Genomic DNA, 20,951 nt, shown 5'->3' with positions numbered 1-20,951 from the left:
CATCTTGCACAGTACCCGACACATAGTAGGTCCTTAATAAATATTTGGAGATTGTTTAATTTTATTCATTCCTGGTCTTCTAGTGGGGCTTGCAGACCTTCTAGATTACTGTGCATTATCGCATATGAGGTATTCAAATGATCACTACTATGACTTTTGTTCCTAACCTGGTAGAAAGAGGAAGTTTTGGAGGGTGATAAGAAATACTAATATGCTAAGAAATAAACTATAATACATTTTGCTAATCTTTTTCATGAGAAGTCTTAATCAAAACTATTCTTGAAGATTAAAAAAAACTTTTTGAAAGGAAATCCATTTAATTTTAGGAAATATGTTGCAATCATCTTTTATATTCTGAGGATGCAGGCCCTGAAATTAAAAAAACATTTAAGTACCTATCCCAGGGCATTGTAATGGATACTAAGGATACAAAGACCAAAAAAATTGTTTCTTCCCATCAAAGATTTTATATTCTACTGAAGGGAAACAGAAAAGAATCAGTACAATAAGACAGCTGATCTGATATTTTTTCTCAATTTAGAAAAATCGATCCAGAGTGTCTAAAGCATTCCCTGGGACTATAGAGGCAATTTCCCAATCTTCTTTGTTTGATGAAAGGAAAAGTAACAATTCCCATAAAGGACACAATGTTTCAGTGGGAAGAGATTTGCCAAGCCCTCCAGCTAGAGCAAGGCTAATACAGAACATAATTGCAATCTCCTTACTAAGCTGTAAGAATGCTGCTTGGGAGAGAAGAGAGGTTGGAAACTCGAATTTGCTTTGGAGACCAACAAAACACATAAAAGTCACAGTTTTGAGCCATATCATCTTAACTCTAGAGCATTTAAAAAAAAAAACAAAATTAAACCTTTTCAAAAAGTTTTTTTTTAATTAATTAAACATTAGCTTAATTCAGATTAAATGCAATGGTCAATCTTTGTCCCAGAAGACAGATGATGAAACATTCTTCTCTGAGAAGGAAATGAATAAATACAAAACTGTCTTTTCATTGGGGAGAGGGGTAGACTGGGTTTAGAATGGTGTTGGCACTATTGCTATCTAGATTACTTTTACATAACTTTTTCTTTGTTACATAGTAGGCACTTAAATGTTTATTGAGCGATTACAACACAAGTTTGTTTTTAGAGAGAGGCTAAATTCAGAAATGCCTAGGATATAAAAACAAAAGATATCACTGTATCTTTCTTAAAATTTAAAAGAAAAAGTTAAATTTGCCCTCCTCTTGGTAGGGTGATAGAGGATTAAGAGAAAGCTTCATATAGTATTACACGTAGTTGTTATATTGACCAATTTTGCTTAGCCATTTTCTTTCATTGGGGATACATTGGGAAATGATTTGGGTTTAATAAACAAAAGGTATCAAAAAACTTTTTAAAAATAAAGAAATAATAATATGTATGTATACATATTATATATGTTTATGTATGTGTATATATATAGTATTATGAATATTATGTGTATTGTGTGTGTATATATAATTCCAAATATATAGTATCCCAAGTACCAAAAAGAAAAAAAAAGAAAAGAAAGAAGTACGTCTTTAGCAAAAATATGTGTACTATTAATGTTTTCCATCTAGATACCTCACAAACAACACCCAGTTTTGCTGCAAGTCAAAAAAGCAAATAATTTCACTCCAAGTATAATGCTTGGCTTACTGCCAAGCCTTCCACAAGCCAAACTAATGACTAGTTGGATTCCATAGGTTGCATACAGCTCTCTAGCCAAGCAAAGTCTACACAAGTGAAATGCATGCTTTGGATAAAAGCTGCCTGTTTGGACAGCCCTGTCCATTATCTACACACTGAAGAGATGCAGCTTGGACAATTCCTTTCAGCTAAACAAGGGTGTCAGTGACAGTTACTCTTTGGTAAGATCACATGACTTATCTACCCAACAAAGGCATGTTTCCCAACTGGTGGCTGGGATTCACTCCCAAGTAAGCTATTTCAGCACTGGATGTCACTCCATGATATCAAAAGGACTGCTTTCCCTTCAATATGTCCTCTGCTCAAAGTGAATAGACCCGTTTTTAAAGGGAACTCTAGTTCCTTTAGAAATCATTCTGGTAAAATGAAAACAAAAAAAGCACCCGAAGGACACCAAGATCTGTCTACTGCAAATGCTGAGTTTCCTTCACAGACATAAATTCCCACGAAAACTTAGCCAAAAGGTAACAGGGAGAGGCAAACTTCATTCAAAGCAGGCAGAGGGGAATAAAAGAGTCTCAAAAAGTGATGTTAAGTCTAGCTTAGTTTCACAGAAGTCACAGATACACTGACTGCTTTAATCTACAAGGCTGCGCTTATCTAGGCTAGTCAGTTAGGAACTGGCAGAGTATGTTATATCTTTCCAGGAGGCCTCAGTCAGGAGCAAGGCCCATCTGCTAAGTTTTAATCTTTCCTCTCGTTTCAAGCACAAACTTGCAAACTGCTTCCCCCTCACCATCACCTGACCCTCACAGATAGGCATAAACACACACACACCAGGAATTTATAAAGCAGTACATATAAAGTATAAATAAAAGTAAATAGCCTTTGCTCCATGACCTGAACTTATTTCAATCAATGTTGTATGCTTCCTACTGTCACTATTTCTGACTCATCAGTTTCTTGGACTTTGGAGTATGCCTCCCTAGACACTCCAAACCTGCCTGAGGCTGCTTTAGGTGACTCCCTAGATTTGACCTATTAATAGCCTAACTACTCTGAAATCTCTACTTAATCGGTACAGACAAATCTTTATTTCAGGTCTCAACCCATTTCCTGTGTATCCTCAATACCTGCCACACCTCTCATACCAAACTGGTCTCTTTGTCATCCCTATCTTGCTTCACCACCTATGTACCAGTGTCAGAGTACAGTCATTAAAAAAAAAGTCTCCCCCAAAATCAATAGTAATAATGTATCATTTTCAATTATGTTTTGTTTTATTGCAATTTTTAATAACATAACTGTCAGTTCCCAATGCCCTTAGCCCTACCCTGGGTATAACAAGTAAACAGAGTCAAACAGAAACAAATCAACACAGCTAAAATGTCTGAAGGTCTATGTCTCATTCTTCAACTACAATCTACCACCTTACTGCTAAGTGGTAGGAAATATGCTTCACTATTAGCCTTTAGGTAGCCCAGTTTTTAAAAAGGCTGTTTGCTATCGATGCAAAAATCTTAAATAAAATATTAGCAAGGAGAGTACAGCAAGTGATCACCAGGATAATACACTATGACCAGGTGTATACCAGGAATGCAAGGCTGGTTCAACATTAAGAAAACTATCGGGGGCAGCTAGGTGGCGCAGTGGTTAAAGCACCAGCCCTGGATTCAGGAGGACCTGAGTTCAAATCTGGCCTCAGACACTTGACACTTACTAGCTGTGTGGCCATGGGCAAGTCACTTAACCCCCATTGCCTAAAAAAAAAAAAAAGAAAAGAAAACTATCAAAATAATCAACCACATCAATAACAAAACTAACCAAAATCATATGATTATCTCAATAGATGTGGAGAAAGCTTTTGACAAAATACAACACTCATTCCTATTTAAAAAAACACTAGAGAGCATAGGAATACGTGGAGCTTTCCTTAAAACAATAAGCTGTATCTACCTAAAACCATCAGCAAACATGATATGTAATGTAGAGAAGTTAGAAGCATTCCCAATAAGATCAGGGGTGAAACAGGGATGTCCATTATCACCTCTATTATCTAATATTATACTAGAAACATTAGCTTTAGCAATAAGAGAAGAAAAAGGATTAAAGAAATTAGAATAGGCAAGGAGGAAACAAAATTTTCACTCTTTGCAGATGATATGATGGTATACTTAGAGAATCCTAAAGAATCAAGTAAAGAACTACTTGAAACAATTAACAACTTTAGCAAAGTTGCAGGATATAAAATAAACCCACATAAATCATCAGCAGTTCTGTACATGACCAACAAAGCTCAGCAGCAAGAGAGAGAAAGAGAAATTCTATTTAAAGTAACTGCAGACAATATAAAATACTTGGGAGTCTACCTGCCAAGACAAACCCAGCAACTCTATGAATAAAATTACAAAACGCTTTTCACACAAATAAAATCAGATCTATATAATTGGAAAAATAACAATTGCTCATTGATAGGCCAAGATAATATAATGAAAATGACAATTCTAAATTAATTTACTTATTCAGTGCCATACCAATCAGACTACCTAAAAATTATTTTATAGAGTTAGAAAAAATAACAACAAAATTCATCTGGAAGAACAAAAAGTCAAGAATATCAAGGGAACTAATAAAAAAAAATGTACAGCAAGGTGGGCTAGTCGTACCAAATTTGAAGCTATACTATAAAGTGGCAGTTATCAAAACTATTTGGTACTGGCTAAGAAATAGAGTGGTGGATCAATGGAATAGGTTAAGCACAGGGGACACTGTAGTAAATGACTATAGTAATCTACTGTTTGATAAACCCAAAGACTCCAGCTTCTGTGATAGGAACTCAGTATTTGACAAAAAACTGCTGAGAAATCTGGAAGATAGTATGACAGAAACCAGGCACAGACCAACCTTTTATACCGTATACCAAAATAAGGTCAAAATGGGTACAAGATTTAGATAAATTAGGAGAGAAAGGAGCAGTTTACCTCTCAGATCTATGGAGAGGAAAATAATTTATATCCAAACAAGAGATAGAGAATATTATGAAATGCAAGATGGATGACTTTGATCACCTTAAATTTAAAAGGTTTTGTACAAACAGAAGCAATGCAGCTAAAATTAGAAGGGAGGCAGAAATCTGGAAAACAATTTTTACAGCCAGTATTTCTGATAAAGGCCTCATTTCTAAAATATATAGGGAACTAAATCAAATTTATAAGAATGCAAGTCATTCCCCAGTTGAGAAATGGTCAAAGGATAGGAACAGGCAATTTTCAGGTGAAGAAATCAAAGCTATCTATTGCCATATGAAAAAATGCTCTAAATCACTATTGATTAGAGAAATGCAAATTAAAATAACTCTGAGGTACCACCTTACACCTATCAGATTGGCTAATATGACAAAAAAGGAAAATAATAAATGTTGGAGAAGCTGTGGAAAAACTGGAACGCATGCATTGTTGGTGGAGCTGTTAACTGATTCCAACCATTCTGGAGAGAAATTTGGAACTATACCCAAAGGGCTATAGGACTGTTCATACCCTTTGACCCAGTAATACCACTACTAGGTCTGTATCCCAAAGAGATCATAGAAGAGGGAAAAGGACCCACATGTACAAAAATATTTATAGCAGCTCTCTTTGTGGTGACAAAGAATTGGAAATCAAGGGAATGCCCATCAATTAGGGAATGGCTAAACAAAATGTGGTACATGAATGTAATGGAATACTACTGTGCTGTAAGAAACGATGAGTAGGAGGATTTCAGAGAAACCTGGAAGGACTGACATGAACTGATGCTGACTGAGAGGAGCAGAACCAGGATAACACTGCACGCAGTAACAGCAATATTGTGTGATGATCAACGGTGATAGATCTCAGCAGTGCAATGATCCAAAACGATTTCAAAGAACTCATGATAAAAAATGTTCCCAACATCGAGAAAAAAGAACTGTGGATTCTGAATGCAGATTTAACCATGCTGTTTCTACTTTGGGACTGTTTTTTCTTCCTTCTTTTGGGGGGGTTTTCTCTTGTGCTCTGATTCTTCTTTCACAATATCACTAATGCAGAAATATGCTTAATGTGATTGTACATATATAACCTATATCAGATTGCTTTCTGTCTTGGGGAGGAGGGAGAGAAGGAAGGGTGGGGAAAAAAATTTGGAACTAAAAATCCTATGAAAACAAAATTTTTAAAAAGACTACAATACATTTTTTTAAAGGCCATTTGCAAAACTAACCACAGCAACATCCCTTTCAAAGAAGAGGAAAAACACTTTCTTCATTTAACTGAGGCATTGCTATTTAACATTAGAACCACTGTAAAGACACCGAAACCTTTTCCTCTCCACTAAGGCACCCATCTGCTCTGGACCCACAAACACAATCTACACTGAGTTCAGTCCTAGGTGAGCCTACCCATCTAAAAGAAAGGCCAGACACCCTTTCTTGCATTTTTGAGCTTACTGTACCACCTACACCCTATCCCCCCAAACCCCGGGAAAATGTAAAGCTTAGATATTATCATGTCTACATGTTTGAGTCCCTCAGGGTGGGAGTAGAAAGGCATTTGATGTACAATATAAATCACATATGGGATAGGTTTTTATTTCCCATATACGAAAAAAATGTTTAACACAAAAGGCTTGGGGTGGCTAGGTGGCATAGTGGATAAAGCACAGGCCCTGGATTCAGGGGTACCTGAGTTCAAATCCGGCCTCAGACACTTGACACTTACTAGCTGTGTGACCCTGGGCAAGCCACTTAACCTCCATTGCCCCACAAAAAACAAAAACAAAAACAAAAACAAAAACAAAACACAAAAGGCTCTCAAAAACTCCCATTAACAAATAAATACGTGGGGGCAGCTAGGTGGTACAGTGGATAAAGCACAGGCCCTGGATTCAGGAGTACCTGAGTTCAAATCCGGCCTCAGACAATTGACACTTACTAACTGTGCAACCCTGGGCAAGTCACTTAACCCCAATTACCTCACTAAAAAAAAAAAAAAAGACAGATATGTTCTGACAAGCCCAACCCTGGGCTTATTCAGCCAGTGGTCATCTTCTCCAAGAGCTCTGAAAGAGTTGTGGGGGACTCCTACGAAGTGCAGAGAAAAATGACTAGGGACCCTGGATCTCCACACCTCTTAAGCTCACATGATGAGCTCTAAACAGGGATGGATCCATCTCAAGATCAATATTAGGTCACTTGGGATGAGACAAAAGAGGTAGCCAGAAATGTGAATTCAGTTTACCCAATGGAGACTCTCTGCTCTGGCTGCCATGGGGGAGCAGCTGATACACTGCTAGAATGGAGCAGGGCCATACCTCCTCCATGCCTCACAGGAAATCCTAAAGTTATGTTATAGTTATAAGTAGCATTATAAACATAGCATATATAGTGTTTTAAACGTTTATAAAGCCCTTTACATACATTATTTAATTTTATCCTGATAGCAATCCTTTGAGATAAGTACAGTTTAGGGAACCAAGGCTTAGAGAGATTAAGGGACTTGCCCAGGGTCACCTAGATAGTTAAGTGTCTGAAGCAGGATTTGAACTCAGATCTTCATGATTACAGGCTCAGCAATCTTTAGCTACTATTCATGACACTTGGAGAACTGAAAGAAAAACAGGGGCAGAAACAAAGTCACTTTTTAAAGGCTCGCTGAGTCATCATCCTTCTGACTTAGTGACCATTACATGAATTGCTTAATCATTCCCCAAGATTCCAAGCTCTGAGGCAGCACATACGGTCTGTCAGAAGCAGGGAGAGCAGATATGCTCAATGATGCCCTATTACACCTCTTTCTAAACTGTTAGACCTATCCAAATGCAGACTATATCTCCCATCTTCCTGTCAGTGATTTTATTGTATGGATGTGTATATGTATATGTGTATATGTATGTATATATGTATATAAATATATTGAGTTCATTTTTAAAACGTTTACTTCATAAATTACATTATCCCAAAGTTTACAGAAATCTTCCTCTACCCACTCCTTCCCCACACTTCCTAAATAGAAAAAAAATCAAAATCTGAAATGAAAACAAAAACCCCACTCCTTAGCTCCTTTCCCTCATCTACTAATTAATAAAGAAAAGACAAAACATTAACTTTAATAAAATTTCAGAAATATTTCAAAAACTCTACAAAACAAAACATATATTTTTTTTTCTTAAATAGAAATCTGCCAATTTGCCATTGCGCTCTTCTCTGAAGCCAGGTCACCAGGAATGACTTATCAGATACCTTTAAGGTAAGGACTTAATGGTGAACATGGAGAAGTAATGGCTGCACAGGAAGAAAAAAGCAGAAGTATTTGGCAACAAGTTCTGAAAATACTCTCTGGGAAAGAGATAACCGAAGTTCTTTTGTGGGGAGGAAGTAAAAAAGGAGTCTTCCTCAGGGGTTCTTTACTTTTTTTGTTTGTTTGTTTGCCATGGACCCATTTGTCAGCCTAGGGGAGCATGGACACCTTTTTTAGGACAAAGGCTTTAAATTTTTTTTTAATTAACAACATAGTATATAGTAATAGCAATATTGTTTTAAGAATGATTTTGAGGGCAGCTAGGTGGCACAGTGGATAGAGCACTGACCCTGGAGTCAGGAGGACCTGAGTTCAAATCCAGCTTCAGACACTTAACACTTACTAGCTGTGTGACCCTAGGCAAGTCACTTAACCCCAATTGCCTCACCAAAAAAAAAAAAAAAAAGAATCATTATGAGCAAATAAGATATTTTGACTATTATAAATACCCAAATTAACTATAAAGGACATATGAAGAAAGATGCTATCCACACCAAGAGAAAGAATTGATAAATAGAAGTATATAACAAACAATTTTAGATAGATAGATAGATAGATAGATAGATAGATAGATGGATGGCAGAAAGATAAATGTACCTATATATGTCTAATGGTAGCCATGGGAGGGAGAAACAAATGAAATTTACATGATAATTTCATATATTTCAAAGGAATATCAAGTTGTGCATGGTAGATTTGCAGTTTCATATGCAATCATCTTTTTTTCTATACTATGTTATGGAAATGCTTGTTTTATTCCATAAATTTTAAAAAAAATTAATTATTAACTGAAGGAAATGCTAAATTTTAGTTAGATATTAGTGAAAATAAAGGAGTAATTTTTCCCCATCCAAATTCATATAGCCCTTAAAATCTATTTCCAAACTCTTTGGGGGTCTGTGGACCAAGAACTCCTATAACTGTTATGAAAAGAATAGATATGGTTTGAAGGGGGAAATAATGGCCTTTGTTGCTAAGTTGATATCTACTTAAGATATAGGAAAGAATAATAGTAATGCCAGCAAATGTGATAGGTCATTGTAGTAGAGTCACAAGAGTGACCTGGCATCAGGAAGACAAATCCAAATCTTGCCTTATTAGGCATGCGACTATGGGCAATGATGCCATCTGTAGTATCTCCTTCATGAGGTTGTTGTGTGTCACTTTTGTACACCTCAAAAGGCTATGTAAGGCAGCTAGGTGACACAGTGAATAAAGCACTGGCCCTGGATTCAGGAGGACCTGAGTTCAAATCTGATCTCAGAAACTTGACACTTATGTGACCCTGGGCACTTAACCCTCATTGCCCCGGGGGAAAAAAAATGCTATGTAAATGCTGTATCATTATTATGTGGACAAGAAATCATCCTGATATAGCCGTGAGAGCTGGCCTGGGAGCCAGGAAGCCCTGGGTTCAAGTCTGAATTCTGGCACATACTGGCCATGTGACCCTGGTTTAGTCATGTAAACTCTGTCCTAGGCAACTCCCTAAGACAAAGTCATAGAGGACATTTTTGAGCTCCCGCTGTCTCATCTTGATATCAGGTCTGTTTCTAATTGCATTTAATTTTAACAAATTTAGTTGCATTTGTCTCTTTAGTACAGAATTAGTTGGGAGGCAGAGGTGGTTCCTCCATTGGTCTAAATTTCCAGGAAATCATAATTTCACCAAAAGAGATGGAGGTGGGTGCCCACTGACTAGGTTTTTGCTCCATTTTCCCTACCTTTCTCTCTTCATAATCACTTCCAGTCTCTTTTTTTAAATCCCCAGGGTACAGTTTTTTCCATCACTTGCTTAGACAAAGGTGAGGTCCTAAGTAAGTCCTGCCTCTTCCCCAGGACACTATCAGCTACTAGAATCTCTCCCCATCCCACCCATTCCCCAAAATTGGCAATAGGCTAACTTCTTTTAAGACCCCATGCCCTATAGGTTAGGTTGTTTTTTCCATAAAAGGAATTGAATGTGCCCTTAGATCTGACTGGCTCAGATTGACATGGCTTTCTGATCAACAAAGAGCATAAGAGTTTCACCTCTTCAGAATAGTCATGGTCCTTCAAACTTAACAGATGTCCCTGTGGCTTCTGAGTCACAACACCCTGCCATGTGAACTTGATGTATTTTTGTAGGAAAGCTAAGTGGTGCCTACCTGAGCTAAGTTTTTTGTCCTTGAGTATTCTTTCTATTTTATAGCTAAGGAAACCTCCTTTTATTAACTGTTGAATGACCTATGTACATTTCCTTCCAATATCAGACCTAAACTACCAGAGGATAGCCCCAAGTGAGACCTGGTCTATGACAGAGAGGCATACATGCCACAAGAAAGACTTGTCCTGGGACAGCTAGGTGGCACAGTGGATAGAGCACCAGTCCTGGAGTCAGGAGTACCTGAGTTCAAATCCAGCCTCAGACACTTAACACTTACTAGCTGTGTGACCCTGGGCAAGTCACTTAACCCCAATTGCCTCACTAAAAAAAAAAAAAAAAGACTTGTCCTTAGCCTTGTCCCGGGCTAAGTTTTTATGAGTAGAAATCCATAAACAGCCTAATTTTAACCAGAAATCTTGGTTTAAAAAATGGGAAGGAATATGGAGTGGGGAGAAAAAGGGTCACTTTAGGGGCAGCTAGGTGGTGCAGTAGATAGAGCACTGGTCCTGGAGTCAGGAGTACCTGAGTTCAAATCCAGCCTCAGACACTTAACACTTACTAGCTGTGTGATCCTGGGCAAGTCACTTAACCCCAATTGCCTCACAAAAAAAAAAAAATACAACTAACAAACAAAAAAAAAAGGGTCACTTTACTACACTGATTTTTGTTATCACCTGATAGAAACCACCTACTTCTAGAGGTGTTTGCTTTCTATGAGGCTTCCCCAGATGAGTTTCAGAGTCCCAGGCAATTCAGCAATGGTCTGAATGGGAAGGGATTTTGTTTTAGTTTGAGGCATAAAACAAGGTAGTCAAAATCCCAACCTCTAGGGAAGGAGTGGAACTCTTTAGACTCAGTTGAAGGCCAACAGGGCCCGAGTGAAAAACCCATCTTGGGGAAAGAGGTGTGATCTTAACTGCAATCTCTGCGATTAACAGGATTCCGTGACAGGTCAAACCATAGTTGACAGAGTATCCAAATCCAAGGGATCAGCCCCCATCCAAAACTGGGAAAGGAAGCAAGGAATCAAAGACATCCATTCATTCAAAAAAACATTTTCTAAGTCCTTGTTTACTACATGTAAGCCTCTGGATACAAAGACAAACACGAAACAGATGCTGCCCTTCAGGCAGCTTATGTCCTCTTCAGAGGAGTCAACATGCAAACAGGTAAGAAAATACAAAATATACACAGATGAATTTGAAGGGAAAGATGCTAACCACAGGCGGCAAAGGAAAGGGGAGGAAAGGGCAGAGATGAGGAGGAAGAGATAGCAGGGGGCATCAGCAAGAGGATGGCTTGTCTCAGAAAATTTCTCCACCCAAGACAACAGGGCATCCTTGACCTTCTCACTCCTCTGTCCACTGCTTTAATGCTGCCATGGTCTCAGATGTGATCCATAACTGGATGGTGTCTACCAAGTCGACCTCCCTGAGCCTTTGTTTCTTCATTTGAAAAATACATAATATCCCTTCTCGTAGATTTTTGTGAGACCCAAAGAAATAATGGATTTAAATGCACTCGGTAAAACACTAAATAAATGTCAACCATTCTTACTGAAAATTACATTTCTACTCTTCTCAGTCACAGAAAAGAGAAAACACATCAACGTGTAAAGTTGAATAAACTTGGCAAGAAGCAGGGTTCATTAAATGTTCAAAACTACTTTTGAAACATCTTGAGTACAACCAAACCCTGAGAATACTTTTCCAAGTAAATTTCAATCCCTTGTGTATTTGCAAGGAAATGTAATCGTTGTGGTTTTGGTCAATTTACAGTTAATTCATCAAAATGACGTAGGAGTTTATGAGCTATTTGACCTCTAAGAAATATTTTGAGCTTTCTTGAGTAGAAGAAGCTTCACCCCTACCCCCTCCACAGAAGTAGAATGGTATGTTTTGAGAGAAGGAAGTGGCTTTAAACGCCAAAGAAACTGGATTACATTCCAATGTTAGCAAAAGACATTCTGTTGTCCCTAGAAGTAAAGATCCCCAATGCTGAGAGCGGTTAGAATGATAGAATCAACATAACTGATGGAATGTCATGGAGCCTTGTGGTGATAAAAGTCAATTATTCGTGGGAAGATATATTTCCTTTAGGAAGAAAGCCTGCTTTTAGAGAGCTTTGTGAATACATACAAACCACACCAAACTACCCCGAACTCCACAAGCAAACTGTCACAACCTCTGTTTCTTACAACTTTCTCTTGACTTGACCTCTTGACGTTTCTTGTTTATCTGCTTGTTCAACAATAACTTTTGAAGGAGTTAACTAATTCTCACTAAATTTGGCACACACTAACACATAGTAAAAGGCAGTTTGGAGTGGTGGAGAATCCTGAATTTGAAATTGGAATGGTATGCTTTCAAATCCACCTTAAATATTTACCACCTGTGTGACCTTGGAAAAGTCACTTGAGCTCTCCTAGCCTCAGTTTCCTCATCTGTAAAATTAAGACAATAATACCATCTATGATCAAATGAGCAAATGTATATAAAACTTTTTGTAAACCTTAAAGCCTTAGATAATAGTAGTAATAGGAATTTCAATTTGTGGATCATACTATATCTCAAAATAAAATAGCAATTGACATAAAGAGCACATTAATACATTGGTTCATTTTGGGGGATTCATATTTATGGAATATTTATTGTTCAATTCAAGTTCTACAAATATTTATTAAGTGCCTACTATCTGTACTGTACTAGATACAAAGATAAAATCCCCTGCCCTCAAGGAAGCAGTGTTATATAATCAATATTGTGCTGCATTTGGATTTGGAAAGAACGGAATTCAAATCTCACCTCTGACATTTAACCAGCTGTGTAAAATGAAATTTGGGGAGGATAGAAATGAGGGTACTGCTCACACCAACAAAACATACCTAAAAGGAACAACTCCAGGAACCTGGACACTAATCTAGTGCCCCCAAACTTCTAATAACCCCCTTCCCAAAATTATCTTGAGTTCATTTTATGCACATTCTCTATATATTTATGTGTAATATGGTGTCTCTCCCATTACAATCTAAGTTTGAGGGTTAGGGCCAGTACATTTTCACTTTTGTCTTTGTAGTGCCATTGCTTAACAAAATGCCTGACCTGCACTAAACACTTACTAAATGATTGTTGATTGAGTTGATTGATTGAACACCTCCAGGAATCAGAAAATTCTAGACTAGAAGAAACTGAAGGCATTATTCCCACAATCAGGGAGCCACAGAAGACCTGGAGAAGAAACCACATTGGGGTTCTAGATTCTGTCTTGAATTCTGGGAAACATTGACTACAAATCCAGTAGTAGTTGTATTCTGTCAAAGCAACTTGCCACAGAAATCTAACTCTTGGGTCCTTCCCATCCAGTCTCAGGGACTGGAGTTCAAATAGTATGCCTAAACTATCTCTTCCTAAACCTTTATTCAAATTCTAATCACCCCCTAGTCTCATCAGCCCCTCTTGAAAAACATTGATTCATTGCTCAACCTATTCTATGATGCCTTTGGCAATCTTTGTTCTGTTATCCACAAATAGCCTCTACATCTTCAGGCTTTTCAACTACTATTTCTTTCATCCATTTGAACTGAAACATGAACTTTTCTTCAGTACATATACCGTATCCTTAGAACGCTTTTCCACTAGTAACTACTTCCTCTAATGTCCTTAATTCAAAGGACCTAGAAGAGAAATAAGCATAGTCCTTGTTCCCTTGTGCTGTTTCCAAACCATAGTACCATCATTACTCAGTAACATCTCTCAAGGCCCATGCAGTCTACTTGTACCACCCTCTCTTCCAACTAGTGATTATCAGCCATTGAGCAGCATGCCATTCTTCTAACGTTCTTGATGGCTTTAGTACTTGGCTCTGTCCTACTGTCTATCTTATTCCCTACCATCATTCTCAGGGATTTCTTTATTCATTTTAACCATCCCTAACAAAAAGTTAATCATACATGGGGCAGCTAGGTGGCACAGTGGATAGAGCACTGGCCCTGAAGTCAGGAGGACCTGAGTTCAAATCCGGCCTCAGACACTTGATACTTACTAGCTGTGTGACCCTGGGCAAGTCACTTAACCTCAATTGCCTCACCAAAAAAAGAAAAGAAAAGAAAAACAAAAAACAAAAAAAAAGAAAAAGTTAATCATACAGATCCTCACCTTCCATAGTCCCAGTGACCTACTTCTTTACTCTCCTTCAGCCACATGCAAATATGATCACATATCCGTCAAAAATTGCACAAACTCCCAAATCCGGAACTTTTAAAACACATTGTCCAACCACAACTTCCTCTTCTTCTATTTCTCCTACTCTCACTCATACTCAACCTACTCTGCAATTATTGTGACCTTCAGTCCCTTGGACTGTTTGCCCAGTCCATCTGTCCCAACTCTATCTTAATTTACTTGCTAATGTACTCTCGATCCCATAGTTTGCCACTTTGATGATTCCCTAGCTACAGTACTTCCACAGCAAGCCTCATGTGTCTACACTTCCCTCATTCCTGACATATAGGTCTTCATACATCAGGTTAGGCACAGCCATCTCATTCCTCTGTTCCATATCCAGGCTAAGCTTCTTAAGAATCTTGCCCCTGGGGGCAGCTAGGTGGCGCAGTGGATAGAGCACCGGCCCTGGAGTCAGGAGGACCTGAGTTCAAATCTGGCCTCAGACACTTGACACTTACTAGCTGTGTGACCCTGGGCAAGTCACTTAACCCCCATTGCCTCACCAAAAAAGGGGAAAAAAAGAAAAAAAAAGAATCTTGCTCCTGGGGTGGCTAGGTGGTGCAGTGGATAAAGCACCGGCCCTGGATTCAGGAATACCTGAGTTCAAATCCAGCCTCAGACACTTGACACTTACTAGCTGTGTGACCCTGGGCAAGTCACTTAACCCCCATTTCCCCGCAAAAAAAAAAAAAAAAAAGAATCTTGCTCCTATACCCTTTCCCCTTTCCCAACAATAACTCTGTCATATGTTTTATTTTCTCCTCTCACTACCAACAGTGGGACCACCTTACACTCAATGATCTGGCCTCCTATACAGTCTTGGGTCATCATACCTGAACTTGTCCAGCTCCTTTCCTCTATTCCTCAGAATTTGTCAGCACTATCACCACCTCTCTCTTCCAGGATCCAATCACAGAAGAAGACCTAATTCAACCATTTACTAAAACCTCTTTACATGCATACTTGAGCTTATTGCCTCCTGTCCCCTCTAGGAACTTGCTCCAGTTCTCCTCCCCCTCCTTCTACTATTCTTTCTTCTTCTCCCTCTTTTTCTGCTTCTCCTTTTCCTTCTTCTTTTCTCTCTTTTTTCTATCTATCCTTTTCTCCCACCCTCCCTTTAATCTCTCCACTATTGGCTTCTTTAAATCAGTCTACAGACATGGTCAAATCTTTCAAACCTTTAAAAAAAATTGTCTTCCAATGACCTTCCTAGCACATATGACTATTTTCCCAACCCTTTTCTCTCCCTTGCTACTAACATATGGTTTACAAGTTGTCTTAATCAAGACCTCCCAGTTTCTCAAGACCTATTCTCTCCTCAGACCCTCATCTAACTTCTGTTCCCACCAATCTAATAAAGTTGTTTTCTCTAAGGATACCAATGACCAAATCACCAAAATTAAAGATCTTTTTTTTTTTTGCAGGGCCATGGGTGTTACGTGACTTGCCCAGGGTCACACAGCTAGTAAGTGTCAAGTGTCTGAGGCTGGATTTGAACTCAGGTACTCCTGAATCCAGGGCCGGTGCTTTATCCACTGCGCCACCTAGCTGCCCCTAAAGATCTTTTTTGTAGTCATCATTCTCCCTGACCTCTGCCACTTTGGACGGTGTTGGATAACTCTTCTTACTGGACACTATCTCACTTGACTTGGCAGACACAACATTGGTTTTCATTTTCCTTCCAATCCTTTAATGTGATTTTCTTTCCAATCCTCATGCACCTATATTTAGCCCTATTTCTTCTATATTTATACTCTTTCCTTAGTAATCTTATTCAGTCCAAATATCATTTCTATGCAAAAGACTACTGAATCTATATTTGCAATCCTGAATTCTCAGGATCTCCAGACTCACACCTCCAACCAGAGCTAGAGGTAGCAGTTGTTTCCTTGCACATAGCAAGGAACATAAAATTTACTTCCAAACTAATGTTTTCAGACAATTGCAGTTGAGAAGGAAAGATTGCGAGACACAATCTATCCTGTGGATAGACAACCAAGAATTTTTAGGTTTCTGCTAGGAACATTAGAATGAAGCCAAGGGGGCAGGGTGAGACCCAAAGAAAGAAGAACTCACCTGGGGTGCAACTTCTAGGGTAGAAATTGCTTTATCTGGTTACTTCCTATTTTATCTACTTATTCCTGATAAGTAGATAATCATATGATTCTTGATAAGTTCAATTCTTTCTATACTGTTGAAGACTGACCATGCCTTCTAAATCTGTTCTGGGACAAAACTCAGGTTGCCCCATTAGACTGTCACCAAATATTTCTAGGATATCTCTACCTGGTTGGACTACTCTGACCTGAAATTCAATATGGCCAAAACTAAGTTCATTTGATTTTCACCTAAAACTTGCTGTGCCTTTCTGAGTTCACTGTTTCTATTGTCAGCAACTAGCCTCCCATGTTCATAACCTTGAGGTTATCTTTGACTCTTCTTTCCTAACGTGTCATAGTTATTAAGTTATCAGGTCCTATTGATTCTAACTCTACAGATGATTTTCATCTATTTCCTAATATCTTTTCACTACCACATCCTAAAAGCAACTAGCTAAGTGGTATAGTGGACAGAGCTTTGAACTGGAACTTGGAAGAAGCAGAGTTCAAATCTTTCCTCAGATGCTTACTAGCTGTATAACCTTGGATAAGTCACTTAACCTCTGTTTGCCTTGGGTTTTTCATCTACAAAATGCAAATAATAATAATAATGTCTCCTTCTCAGGGTTGTTGTAAGTACCAAATGTGTTGATATATGTAAAACTCTTTGCAAAACTTTAGACCCTATATAAATATTAGCAAGAATTAGCAGTGGTAGCATAGGGTCAAATTACCAACCACCTTGACTGATGCATTAATCTCATAAGAGGTCTATTCTTTTTCTCTTCCAACTTAGCCTTCATACATCTGCCAAAATAATCTTTCTTAGATCTGGTCATGTTATCCCCTCTGCTGAAAAAACTTCTGTGGCTTTCTGTCACCTCTTAAATAAAATTCAAGCTCATTGGCCTGACATTCAAAGCCCATCAACATTTGGTACCACCCCATCTTTTCAGTATTATATTCTTCTTCATGTCCTCTATAGTCCCAAATACCTCTCTGCCCCTGGATTGCACTGTTGTAGTTGCAGGCCTTTGTTTAGGTTTTCCTTGTGCCTGAAATGCAGGCCCTTTTGCTCTTCCTTGGTGAAATCCCTATCCATCCTTTAAATTCCAACTCAAGGGGCAGCTAGGCGGTGCAGTAGATAAAGCACTGATCCTGGATTCAGGAGGACCTGAATTCAAATCTGGCCTCAGACATTTGACACTTACTAGCTGTGGGACTCTGGGCAAGTCACTTAACCCTCATTGCCTCACCCCCAAAATAAGTTAATTAATTAATTAATTCCAACTCAAATGAAATTTCTTCCATAAAGGTTTCTATTTTCCCATTGGTAATGACTTTCTCCTTCAAATGTTATATAATACTTTGTCTCCTTAATGAACTTATCATATAATATTGTGCATTATAGCTCTCTTATGTTGGTGACTTACTGTCTTCCTAGATTGTAGGCTCCTTGAGGGAAGGGACTATGTCTTATATAGACTTTGTATCTCCCTAGCCCCTAGCACAGGCTCTATATACCCAGCATGCTTAAAAATTGTTTGTATTTGTACTGCAAAGTGCTTCACATATATTAATTCCTTTGATCCTCACAAAAACCCTGTGAAGTTGGTGCCATTATTATCCACATCTGTATACCCAGAGTGCATAATAAATGTTTATATTTGTACTGGGTGAGTATAAAATGTAAGGGGGGCAGAATTTTCATTTTAACAGTGTATCCTTATAAAAATACAAAGGATATACATTCAGGTACACAAAATACATATGCTTATCCATTCACTAAGCAAACATTTTCAAGTACCTAATATATGCAAATTATGGTGTTAGGTATTTGAGAAAGAAATAAGACTGAGACACTCTTAGTCTACAGAGTCCTATAGCTAGTAGTACACACAGTCAGTAAATGGTGCTGCACAGCTGTTCTCCCTTCCTAATTCCCCACCCAAGCCCCACCCTGTCTTTCACTTGATAGCTACTATAAAGATAGAATTCATATGAGAACAACTTAAGGTCCACCTTCAGTCATCAGATCTGTTTGCAGGGACAAGTGCCATATTGTTGCTCCTCCCTGTTACTTAGTGAAAGAGATTCATACTGAAGAGAACATGGTAGATGATATTGAGCATTAGAGGAACAAAGGTTTCATGTGGGAACATGCTTTCTCATAATCCTCATCCTCCCTTCTGTCCTTGTCACTAATAGTGCCACCACTCAGGACTATAGTTGTTCTCTACTCGGATGATGGCAGGTGTTGGCCCAATTTGAGAAACATGACCCTCTGAGCCTTCCCAATAGAGAATGAAGTTCAAATGTTACCTATATTTGACCTTGCTATGTTGAACACACATTGTAAAAACATGTTGACTCTTGGGTACCACAAACACACCAGTTATTTGTGTCAATTATATCACCTCTCTTACATTCATCCTCAGATACAGAGATATAGACAGATATAGATATAGATATAGATATAGATATAGACATAGACATAGACATAGACATAGACATAGACATAGACATAGACATAGACATAGACATAGACATAGATATAGATATAGATATAGATATAGATATAGACATAGACATAGACATAGACATAGACATAGACATAGACATAGACATAGACATAGACATAGATATAGATATAGATATAGATATAGACATAGATATAGACATAGACATAGACATAGACATAGACATAGATATAGATATAGATATAGATATAGACATAGATATAGATATAGATATAGACATAGATATAGACATAGATATAGATATAGATATAGATATAGATATAGATATAGATGTAGATGTAGATGTAGATGTAGATGTAGATGTAGATGTAGATGTAGATGTAGATGTAGATGTAGATGTAGATGTAGATGTAGATGTAGATGTAGATGTAGATGTAGATGTAGATGTAGATGTAGATAACTGGGTATGACTTCCAAACTCCTAAAGACACAAAAATTTTTGTGAGGTACAAAATCACTAAATCACTGAACTGGAAGTGATCCAATAGACCACCTAGTGTAATTTAAGCCAAGTTCTAGTTCACAAGAATCCTTTCTATAATATACTAGACCAATGACCATCTAGCCTTTACATCAATGAGGGGGATCCCACCACTCCCCAAAGCAACCCAATCCAATTTGGGATAAGTCTTAATTGTCATGAAACATTAACTTACACCAGATCGATATCTGTCTCTATCCCTTTTACCCACTGTTCCTAGCATTGCCCTCTGCAGCTACAGAGAACAAGTCTGATCCTTCTTGTACATGACAACCCTCCAAATAACTAGAAGACAGAAATAATAGTAATGAGAGTAACAACAATAATAACCACTAGCATTCATGTCGTGGTTTAAAGTTTGCAAAGTGCTTTACACATCTCATCATCTCTTTTTTACAGATGAGGAAACTGAAGCATAGGAAGGTGAAGTCAGTTGGTCAATAAACATTTATTAAGCACCTACTATGTCCCAGGCACTGCAGTGAACATTGGATCTGCCCAGGGTCACAAAGCTAGTAAGTGTCTAAGGTGGGATTCAAATTCAGGTCTTCCAGAGTCTAAGTCCCACTCTCTATTCACTATGCTAGCCAACTGTAACACATCTCAGCACCACTTTCTTTGTGACCACAAGACTTATCACCTTGGGAATAATCATCCGCAGTTCTTTCAGCTGATTCCAATATGGTATGGTCCTTCATTATTCTGTTTAGTTTTCCTCTGGTCAGTCCTTCCTAAAATGCAGCGCTAAGAAATAAATATCACACTACAAAAGCAGCCCATAGGATCACAGACACTCAACAAGCCCCAGGCCACCCAATTCAACATATATCTTGGATTCCATTTCTTGAAATTCAAGAATACCTTTCATCATATTGTCATGAATGATGGTTAACTTTGCAACATACAAAAGCTTCTTTACATGTCATGTATAATAATGGAATAACATCTCCATTGAAACTGGCCTCCATATGTGGAATCAAATAGAGATGTAGAGATAGGGTGTTCTGTAAAGGTTTAACAACTAGCACTTCAGAAAAAAAATGTATACAAACATACTCTTTTTAGTTTAATCTGTGTCATTAACATTTCCTCTATTATTTTCCTAAGTCTTGACAATCAAAAGAATAACAAATTAAGTCCTTACTTGTAGTGTTTGCCAAATTCCAACGTGTAAATGCTCCAGTACAATCTGATTCTAGAAGTGGCTGGCAGGGGGGCAGGGCTCACTCTTTAAAATCCTCACCTACAGGTAAACTGAAAGAGTGGGTATAAGGGAGCATCAATGTGTATGCCACCAGTAAAAGAATCCAAAAGGGGTCTCATGTGGGCCATAAGAAAGGCACTCTTTCTGCATCACTCCTAGGCTGACTCATAGAAAATGTTCAGCTATGTCTAATGGCTTTTGATTCACTTCATATCATCTAGGGTCTTTTAATTCACTTTAGCTTATTGACATCTCCCTACTTACACTCTCATTA

This window comes from Dromiciops gliroides, chromosome 5, assembly GCF_019393635.1.
Source record: "Dromiciops gliroides isolate mDroGli1 chromosome 5, mDroGli1.pri, whole genome shotgun sequence".
Lineage (NCBI taxonomy): Eukaryota > Metazoa > Chordata > Mammalia > Microbiotheria > Microbiotheriidae > Dromiciops > Dromiciops gliroides.
The sequence above is the reverse complement of the archived record's forward strand: the minus strand, read 5'-3'. Positions refer to the sequence as shown.